General features: G+C 36.8%; 1 pseudogene; it reads left to right on the top strand.

The window, feature by feature from the left end:
• The first annotated feature begins 693 nt into the window (after nt 1-693).
• On the top strand, nt 694-3,216 carry LOC120120636 (annotated as a pseudogene).
• The last annotated feature ends 7,958 nt before the right edge of the window (nt 3,217-11,174 follow it).

Here is an 11,174-nt window from a genome sequence, read left to right as displayed (position 1 = left end):
TTGATTTCAAGTTTTAATATTATATTTCGAGTTGATAATTTTTAGCTCGTGAGTTTTTGAGTCTAGTTGAGCTTACTTTTAAAGTTTTCGAGTTCGAGTCGAGCTCAGCAATATTCGAATTTTACTCGGCTCGTTGAACAAACGACGTTGTTTGGTTTAATTTTTTTTAAAGAAAAAAAGTGAACCGGCAGTTCAAACCGATTTTTCCGGTTTTCAGCTGATTCACCCCGATTTTCTCGATTTTCAGCCGGTTCTTCCGGTTATTTACCGATTCTGTGCTAATCCAGTTTTGAGAGTTAACCGGACTGAATAGGTCACATGTTTACGGTTCAACCGATCGAACCGACTGATCCAGTCCGATTTTAATAACATTGGTGTGAATGGATTAATTGAACATTTGAAGTGAAATTTAAAACTGTGCAAATCATTAAAAATAATAACTTACAATTTAATTAATTTAATCAAATTAAAAGATTTTGTAGAGTGAAATGACTAAAAGTAAACGAGACCTTTTTCAATAAAAAGATTTTATATTTTTGTACAGCATATCCGTATAAGTGCGTGAGCCATCAGCCTCCTTGCAGGCTCCCACATGGACGGCGAACATGACGTGGCACTTTCAATTCCGAAGTCTCTGCCTTCCCTATTTAAACCCCCGTGTAAAGCTCGATTCTTACCAAGCTCTCGACTCAGTTCACAGCCTATCCCTTCTTCCTTCAAGTCACTTTTTCCTGCCAGCGCTTTAATCCTTGTCTTCCAATTGTTCGACAAAATCCCCCTTTCGAAAATGGCTGTTGATTCCGCTCATTCGTCTCCTCTTGGTCCGCCGGCATGCGAGAAAGATGCAAAAGCTTTGCAGTTTATCGAGGAAATGATCCGAAATGCGGAATCCGTTCAACAAAGTGTTCTCGAGGAAATCTTGACTCGAAACTCAGAAACCGAGTATCTAACCTGGTTCAAACTCAATGGTGCAACGGACAGTGAAACTTTCAAGTCCAGAGTTCCAGTCATTACTTATGAAGACCTTCAGCCCGAAATCCAGCGTATTGCTAATGGTGACCTCTCTCCGATTTTATCCGCCCACCCAATCTCTGAATTTCTCACCAGGTTCGCATGAAAATTAAACTTTTTTTAAATCAAATCAGGTCTCTTCATTGGAATTAAAAACGATTTAAACTATTTTTTAGAAAAAAAATCTCATTATTACAACATTGTAAAACAAAAATATTAGTACTATATTATATCAAAATAGTAAAAAAATGAAATTATATCAATAAGTACTGAACTCCAAATTTTAATGTAGTAGGAAAGTCAACTATTAAAGAAGAGCCTGTAATGTTTGAGTTTCCTGGAAAATTGTGAGTTTCCTATAAAAATAATTGATGCTGATGTTTGAGTTTCCTGGAAATTTGTGCAGCTCCGGGACATCAGCTGGTGAAAGGAAACTAATACCAACGATTAAAGAAGAGCTAGATCGCCGTCAGTTGCTCTACAGCTTGCTCATGCCAGTGATGAATCTGCAAGTATTTTGAGAAAAAAATGTCAAATTTATATCATGCTAAAATTTGAGATCAAATCTTTATACTTTAAAATTAGTATAATTTAGTTCTTTTACAATTTTGTTGGTCCGTCTAAATTGTTAATATGGTTAATTATTTTAACCTCAGCACTTTCAGGAACATAGTTAATTTAAGTGTATGGAGTAATCTCAAATTTTAGTATAGTTTAGGGAGCAAATCAATAATTCAATAAAAAATCGATGGCTAATAAACATTGGAATTGGTCTGTATTCATTGATTAATGAAACTCGGTTTCAATGTCACAGTTATGTGCCGGGCTTGGACAAAGGCAAGGGACTCTATTTGTTGTTTGTAAAATCAGAAACAAGGACCTCAGGTGGTCTCTTGGCTCGCCCCGTCCTCACCAGCTACTACAAGAGCGATCACTTCAAGACTCGGCCGTACGATCCTTAGAACGTTTACATCAGCCCCAACGAAGCAATCCTCTGCCCGGACAAGTACCAGGGCATGTACACCCAGATGCTCTGCGGTCTCCTCGAGTGCCACCAAGTTCTTCGCCTCGGTGCGGTGTTGCCTCCGGACTCCTCTGTGCAATTAGGTTCCTTCAGCTCAATTGGCAACAACTTGCCCAGGATATCGAAACTGGTTCCTTGAATCCGAAAATCACCTACTCTTCATTAAGTGAATGCATTGCTAAGATCCTTAAACCCAGCCCGAACTCGCTGATTTCGTTCGACGTGAATGTTTGAAGGATAGCTGGGAGGGGATCGTTACAAGAATTTGGCCCAACACGAAATACCTTGATGTCATTGTGACTGGTGCTATGGCGCAGTATATTCCAACACTTGATTATTACGGTGGTGGGTTACCTTTAGCTTGCACAATGTATGCTTCATCCGAATGTTACTTCGGTTTGAACCTTAACCCGATGTGTAAACCATCGGAGGTTTCATACACCATAATGCCAAGCATGGCGTACTTTGAGTTCTTACCCCATGAGCCTGACTCAGCCGGCGCCACTCTCACTCGTGACTTGCCTCCTCCGAAACTCGTTGACCTTGTGAATGTTGAAGTTGGGAAAGAATACGAGCTCGTGATCACGACCTATGCAGGGTTATACAGGTACCGGGTGGGAGACATTCTCCGCTTAACCGGGTTCCACAACTCGGCCCCACAGTTCCATTTCGTGAGGAGAAAAAATGTGTTGCTCAGCATCGACTCGGACAAAATCTACGAGGCCGAGTTACAAATGGCAGTCGAAAATGCTTCTCGACTCCTCTGCAAATTCAACACCAGCGTCGTCGAATACACGAGTATGCCGACACGAAAACGATCCCCGGTCATTACGTGGTGTATTAGGAGTTGTTGGTGAAAAACTCGGCTAACTCGCCCAACAACGAGGTCCTGCAACAATGTTGTTTAGCGATGGAGGAGTCACTCAACTCGGTGTACCGACAAGGCCGTGTCACGGATAACTCGATAGGCCCACTTGAAATCCGCATGGTGAAAAATGGCACATTTGAAGAGTTAATGGATTATGCACTATCAAGAGGGGCATCCATTAATCAATACAAGGTTCCAAGGTGTGTTAGTTTCACTCCAATCATGGAGTTGCTCGATTCTAGGGTGATATCGGCGCGTTTCAGCCCAGCTTTGCCACATTGGACCACAGAAAGGAGAAGATGATTACTTAAATTTGTAGATTCTCCGTGATTTCATTTTTTAAGATTGATTAAATCTAAAATTTAAGCATATTAAAAGGACCAGATCATAATTTAACCTATTTACATCTAGCATGAAAGTGGCTGGAGAAAAGTAATCAATGATGTGCTGCAGACATATCAAATGATCAATCTATATAAAAGTATTGATCCTCGAATAAAAAAACGTGGTTTAGCAGTTAAATATCACATCTCCATCTAATATTCAGCAGGGTCTGCTGCTTCACATCTGATCGATAGTTTCGATGCTTGTTGTTTCCACTGTTGAGGGAGCTGCTTTAGGGACGCATTAATTAAATTTGCCGGGTATGTAGCTGTCAACCCAAGGCAGACCTCGAATTGTGTGTGCCAACACCTAAGCATTGCTAGAAACGGGGACCAAAATCTCGTGCCTTTTGGTAGCCTACCTTGAAAGAAGCCAACCAAGCTTCCACCGGAGTAGACTATATGATTAGCTGTCCAAACCCAAAGAAATTTAAGATGGTTTAAACAAAATCATTGATCCGTTCCTAGATTTATTTGTAATAACTATTGGGATGAAGCCTTTGCCTATTCCACTGTGCTTCGCCTTCGTTCAGACCATCTCCGGAGAATATATATCTTCGAATCAGATCGAATTGATAAAAAACTCGATCTATTACCATCCTTGATTTTTTTATTAGTTTTAAGCAGTTTTTCTAACAATCACTTCATTAACTTGATTTATCTATTCACATATCATTTTCTATTTTCACCCACATACCAATTGTCGTAACCGGTTTTCGTCCGGGCACGAAAAATTTAACTTGACGGGAAAAGTGATGTGAATAAATGGTTTTGAAAATAATTTGGGAGTCGCCATCGGCCTTTTGGGTCAGGTAGGTCGAATACCTAAAAAATATCTTTTAAAAGAGTTTTTAAGAAAACATCAATTAAAAGATAAACTGATCTGTGTTTTAACCAAAAATTCGTTCTTTTTAATAATAAAAAGGAATTCGTGGTCGGTTACGTTTAGGGAAGGATTAGCACCCCTACAACGCCCAAAATTGGTACTTTTTAATTATAAATTGTCTCTATTATTAAAAATTAAAAATTCAAAATATATTTAATTTAAATTTATTACTATAATTTTAAGTAAATTTATTAATTTATATAAATAAAATATTTATTTATTAAGAAATATCAGAAAAGGACTTCTAGGTGCCTTAAGACAGCTCTTTTCTTCGATATTAAAAAATAAATAAATATAAAAACATTTTTCTAAAAATAATAATAAAAAATAGATTAATATAATTTATAAAAGTAAGATGTTTATTTATTTAAAATATCAGAAAATTGACATCGAGTTGCTTTAAGACTACCATTTCTTAATATTTAAAAATAAGTAAACATTGTTATCTAATCGAATTAAAAATTTATAATATTGCATTTCATATAAATATTAGTGAATAAAAATATAAATAATAAATATATGAATAAATAAATAAATACTATACTAATTTAAACATATAAATGATAAAAATATATAAAAAATGACCAAAAGAAAATGATATCTAAATTAATGAACCTAACTCGAAATATAAAAATATTTAATAATAGTGTAATATCCCTTTATTAATCGGTGATTAGAATAATAATTATTAAAACTACAATGGTTAAATAAGTTATTTTACCTTAAAATATATATAAGCATATCATGTACTAAATTATAAAGTAAATAAAATTATAAGACCGAATTAGAAGTTTAGGATTTGATTTCAGTGACCAAATTGTAAATTTACAGAACTCAAGAGGACTACGTAAATGGTTTACCTAAATTAAAATTACACAAACATCCCTCACCAAAACTACGTAGTTTTGGTGAGGGTTTAAATACCTTTAATTGTCCCAAATGATTCATTTTCCCTCATTTTTCATTTTTCACTCTCTCTCTTAAAGAGAGATGACAATTCTCTCTAACTTCTCTCTAGTCCTCTCTCACCGGAGGTGATCCGGTCATCGGTTGGTCGACTTGCTCCGACGCCGGCAGCCCCCGCCGGCCACCACCCGCGGTGGTCGGAAATATTTTTTTTTACACTAAAATTTCTTTTTATTTTTCCTAAACCCGAATCTGAGATTATTTTAACCTAAAGAGCATTTAATCTTAATATATCTACAATAATACCTTCGAACTCCGGTGGTTTCCGGCGACGTTCGGATTCCCTGCTCCGGTAAGTTTCTTCACGATCTTCTCTTTCTGTTTTGGTGCTTGTTTGTTGGGTATTTTCTCTAGCTTCCTTCTCTTGCTCTCTCTATCGATTCCCCTCCCCTCTTTGCAGGTTCGGTGGTGGCTTTTATAGCCACCACAAAGCTTTCTATGGACCGGGTAATAAGGGGGAATTCGGTGAGTCACTAAACTATGGTGGTGACTCACCTATAGCTTCAATGTGGAGGGGCAGCTGTCGCTGGAAGCTACTGGAAATGCTGCGTGGAGGAGCTGCTGCAGCTGCTGGAAATTGCTGGAAATGCAACGTGGAGATGCTGGAATGGAGAGGTAAAAATGGTGATTACAGCTGCCCCTCTTTGCTCGTTGCGGTGGAACAGGAATGGAGCAAAGATATAAAACACCATTTTTAGCTTGAAATGTTTAAACTTCTAAGCTATAAGTTCTTCTCATTATGAACTTTTTGCTCACTTCGGACGAATTCTTCTCATTATGAATTCTTCCACTGGGATTGACAATTTATCTCATTCTGGAAATGTTGGTGCTGATCTATCTCCTTCTGTGATAGAGTCATGCAAAGGTTGAACAAATTCTTCTCATTATGAACTCTTCTCCTCTTCAGATGAGTTCTTCTCATTATGAACTCGAACTGGCAATGTTGATCCATCGAATGATGAATTCAAGCAAAATGTTAAACAAGTTCTTCTCATTATGAACTTCTTCTTCCTTCTTCAGATGTGTTCTTCTCATTATGAACTCTTCTGGAAATGCTGATCCATCGAATGATGAATTCAAGCAAAAGGTTGAACAAGTTCTTCTCATTATGAACTTCTTCTTCCTTCTTCAGATGTGTTCTTCTCATTATGAACTCTTCTGGAAATGCTGATCCATCGAATGATGAATTCAGCAAAGGTTGAACAAGTTCTTCTCATTATGAACTTCTTCTTCCTTCTTCAGATGTGTTCTTCTCATTATGAACTCTTCTGGAAAAGCTGATCCATCAGATGATGGATTTGAGCAAAAGGTTGAACAAATTCTTCTCATTATGAATTTCTTCTTCCTTCTTCAGATGAGTTCTTCTCATTATGAACTTTTTATGGAAAAGCTGATCCATCAGATGATGGATTTGAGCAAAAGGTTGAACAAATTCTTCTCATTATGAATTTCTTCTTCCTTCTTCAGATGAGTTCTTCTCATTATGAACTTTTTATGGAAAAGCTGATCCATCAGATGATGGATTTGAGCAAAAGGTTGAACAAATTCTTCTCATTATGAATTTCTTCTTCCTTCTTCAGATGAGTTCTTCTCATTATGAACTTTTTCTGGAAAAGCTGATCCATCATATGATGGATTTGAATCTTTGCTAAAATTTTGAAATTCCTGTCAAATATTCAATATGGATAAAATGAATGAAAATGCTCCTATTTTGCAAATGTCTAAATATGATGCATGAATGTTGATGCAATCTTCATTTGACTTCAAAGTGGTGAACTTGGTCTTCCTCTAGTTCATCATTTATTGTCAGGGTTACCTCTGGATATCAGTATAAAAACTTATGCTATCAAGCTTGCATTTTTGCAGAACCATCTGATCAACTTGTATCTTTGCGTCTTCTTTGCTTCATGAAAGTCTCAGAAGAAATGTTTCATTTGTGGAACTCTTGCTGTAGTCAGAGCTATGACTTTGATGCCCCATCTTGTCTTGGATAAAACCAACTTTCTTTGCTTGGACTTGTGTAGAAATCCCATAAAGCTTTCATCTTTGAAAAGAGAATCAATCATCTGACTCAGCAGGGATAATTAGGAGAGTAGAGTCTGTTCTAATTTACTCTTGAAACATCACAAGGAAGATTTATTCCAATTCCTTTCATGTCTCCACATATAATCAGATCTCGAATAAGGCAACTTGGACCAATATCATGTCGAGATGCTTAACAACAACCTGTAGTTCAACCTTAGTTGACCCCATTAGTTTATTGTTTAAAATTTCAACTTTCCTTGGAAAGAAATCTTCATTATATCTTACTTCTAATCTTGGGGTTAAAGAAGACAAACTTCATCTTGGATCAATAAATGGAAACCATATGATTGCAACATTGGTTCAACATCAGAATAACTGGTTCGTAAAACATTTGACAACACATGCATCATCTCATGTGGTTTATACTCAGATGTAAAACATTTGACAACACATTCATCCTTTTCTGTGTATTCTGCTCAGATGTCTCAATCATTGAAGCTCTTTGCTAGTGTTTCAAAGTTTTTGTATAATGTCACAAGATCACTTGAGAACAAAACTCAATGGGAATACAAGAGAAATGTTAGTATGACCAAAAAAGTTGGTCAAATTCACAAAATGTGCTGGTGTCGAATTGAATAGGAGATACTAATTGATCTTGATATTGTCTCAGGCAAGGGTAAGTGTGATATTGATCACATTTTCTTCTGTAATGAGCGTTTGTAGGAATTAGAAACAGACTCACTATAAGAGCCATGTATGGAAAGATATCCGTAGAATTCTTGATGCTGGGGATGAACGCACATGATAAAATCCCAAAATAGATAAAAATTCAGTTTAGCCTAGCTGAAAATGATAACCCTAGTAACAGTGGGAATGGGTAATATGTGTAAGTCGAGCTTCTCTCTTCAATGTCATCAAGTAAACAAAAAACTGATGTGAAAAACAGCTTCATAACCTCAATAGTATGGTTGAAACTAACTGCCAGGAACCTCAAAGAAATATTTTTAATTATCACCGACACATAAAAGGCCAAATTCAGAGTTGGAAGTCTCGATGAACTGATCCTTGGATCGAATGGTCTACAAAGGGACCATCTTGTAGTTTATCAAAGAACACATTGTCATGTGACACATGGTTTTAATAAGATTGGGTATTTGAAACCATACTTGCTGAATAGATATTTGTTCACAACAAGATTCTAATGCAACTGCCTGATGAACGAAGCAATTATGTATAGTGATCTACTGTCACTGTTTTTATTTTCAATCTTCATATCTTTCTGTCTCATTAGAAATATTTGTTTAAGTCAATGATCTTGACACAGGATGTTGTGGGCCTTCAACATGCCCCAACATTAGCTAATACAAGTGTTCAAAATGCATCAACAGTTCTGATTCTGATTGAAATGGGTTTTCAGCATGCCCCAGCATTTTGCTGATAAATATTCAGAATATTTCAACATTTCTGATTCTGATTGAAAAGGGTTTTCAGCATGCCCCACATTTCTTCTTGTTAATCTGAGCCTTCAAAATGCCCCACATGGATCTGTCTGAAGGAACCTTTAAAATGCCCCAACAATTGCTGATACAGATGTTAAAAGTGTGCTCAACATTACTTCTTGTTGAGATGAGCCTCCAAGAATGCCTAAATATTCATATTGTTGTGAGCCTTCAAACTGCCCCAATATTCTATTTCTGGTTGAAATGGGTCCTCAAGATGTCCCACATGAAACATTTCTGTCTGAAATGGGCTTTCGAGATGCCCCAATATTCTGCTTCTGGTTGACTCTCAATGTCTGTTTGACTTGAATATCATGATCCCCACGAGGTCTAATTTTGACAATACACTGTTGTACTTGTGGCTTATTCATGCCCCAAATCTGTTATCTTGAATACTCATTCTGATGTTACTGAACAGCAATGTTGTCAAGTAACTGGAGAAATTCTCTTTATGTTGTCATAAACTTAAGAAGTACTCAATCATTCTAACAGAAACGTCTGAGATATGTGTCTTCTGAATGAGGTGACCATTTTCTGTATCTGGAGGGATTTAGTCGGACAGAGCAGTAAAAATAGCTTGGTAATCCGTTCCAGGCTGGCACAGTGGCTTATCATCTTTCAGTGAAGGTCATCTCTGAAATATACTTTTATGTGGGAGAGAAACCAATTTATGCAAACAATAATCTGATGCAATGGCAGACTACATATACAATGGTACAAGCTCATCAAAATCCGCACCCATGCAACATGTTGATTCTGATAACAACTCATCTGATTATGAAGCGATCTTTCAGGATGATTTCACAGATTGATAGTTTTCTGATATCGAGGAAATCATGAATTCTGATTTTGATGAGGAGAGTAACTGTTATACTTGACAAAAATGGGATTCTCAGAGGCTGAGTTTTCAATAACCATGGAGAGATGTGGTTCAGATTCATCAATTGCAGAATTGACAGATTTTATATGTGCTGATCAAATGGCTAAGGTTACTGATGCACTTCTTATGGTAGAAGATAGGAAGCCATTATGCAATGATCCCAATTATAAGCAAATGCGAAACTTGGGCTATGATTTGTGGAAAAGGAATAAGCATAGGAAGCTTGAAAAGAAATTTCTTAATGAAGACGATCATGCAATTCATCCTTTAATTCCAATGATGGTTCTGGGTTCCTACCGAATCAGATCAGATAACTCAAAGAACACTTCCAGAAGATGCTATTGAGTCTCCTTATTTCTACTATGAGCAAATTCATCTTTTAAATCCAATGATTGGTTTTGGGGTTCATACCAAATCAGATAAGATAACTCAAAGAACACTTCCAGAAGATGCTATTGAGTCTTCTTATTTCTACTATGATCACCTGGCACTTGCTCCAGTTAATGTTTGGACTGGAATATCACAATACTTATTCGATGTAGAGCTAGAATTTGTAGATTCGAAGCATTTTCATGCTACTACACTGAAAAGGGCTATATTCATAATTCTTCCAATTGAGAACAGATTTTCTTATTTTGCTTCCTCCATGTGCTGATGTTTTTCCATTGACAAAGAAATGATGGCCTTCCTGGGATCCAAGAACAAAGTTGAACTATTTATAAACATGTACAGGAAGTGCCAAATTGACAGAAAGGACCTGTAAGGCTCTTGAAGCTTATGACAATGAGCCACCTTCGAATATCCAGAAGTATGTTCTTGATGAGTGCTGAAAATGGAATCTGGTATGGGTTAAAAAGAATAAAATTGTTCCACTTAAATCTGATGAAGTGGAAATGCTTCTAGGTTTCCCTAAAAACCATACATGAGGAGGATCATTAGAAACATGTTCCTCTAGGTTATCAATGTCCTGTCCCTTTTCTCTGGAATCAGTGATGCAGAGATTGCCTTCTATTGGCATATCTTTGAAAACAGATGTGTAAGAATTGAATGATGATCGGTTGGAGCAATTGATGAGTAGTTTTGGCGAATTCGACCTTGTGTCAGTGTCATCCAGTGTAACAACCTTACTGGAAGAAATAAACATCCTCATGATGAACTAGAAGATTTTTGTTAATGCATTTTCTTGCAATGACTGCCACAGTGACTGTCTATTCTGCTGCTCCAAAATACACACTGCCATATCCCACTCTTCCCTAACCATGGAAAGGTTTAGTTGATGGTAAAACTGGTTATCTCAACTTTTAGAATCCTGTACGGCATACAAATGTAGAATTTGTTCCAACATCTTATTCTGTGCCATAAGTCCTCAAATTCAAATTCAACAATCTTCTGAAGGACATATTGGATATCATTTTGACAAAGAAAGTGATCGGCGTAGAAGAAGTAGCAATGATGTATCAAGACTTGAGCTAACACCAGAGTGCAGGTAGTAACTTGTTCATGGCTTTATGATGTAATCTTCTAGAGAACATGAATTGATGGTTGGGGAAAATAATCTGTCTGGTGATGCTTATCGCCCTCAGCATGATATAAACAATAATCTTTCTTGATGAATTGCTAATGTCATAGGAG

This window comes from Hibiscus syriacus, unplaced genomic scaffold (genome assembly GCF_006381635.1).
Source record: "Hibiscus syriacus cultivar Baekdansim isolate YM2019G1 unplaced genomic scaffold, ASM638163v2 tig00110342_pilon, whole genome shotgun sequence".
In the NCBI taxonomy this organism is placed as follows: Eukaryota; Viridiplantae; Streptophyta; class Magnoliopsida; order Malvales; family Malvaceae; genus Hibiscus; species Hibiscus syriacus.
This window is presented reverse-complemented; position numbering and strand designations above follow the sequence as displayed.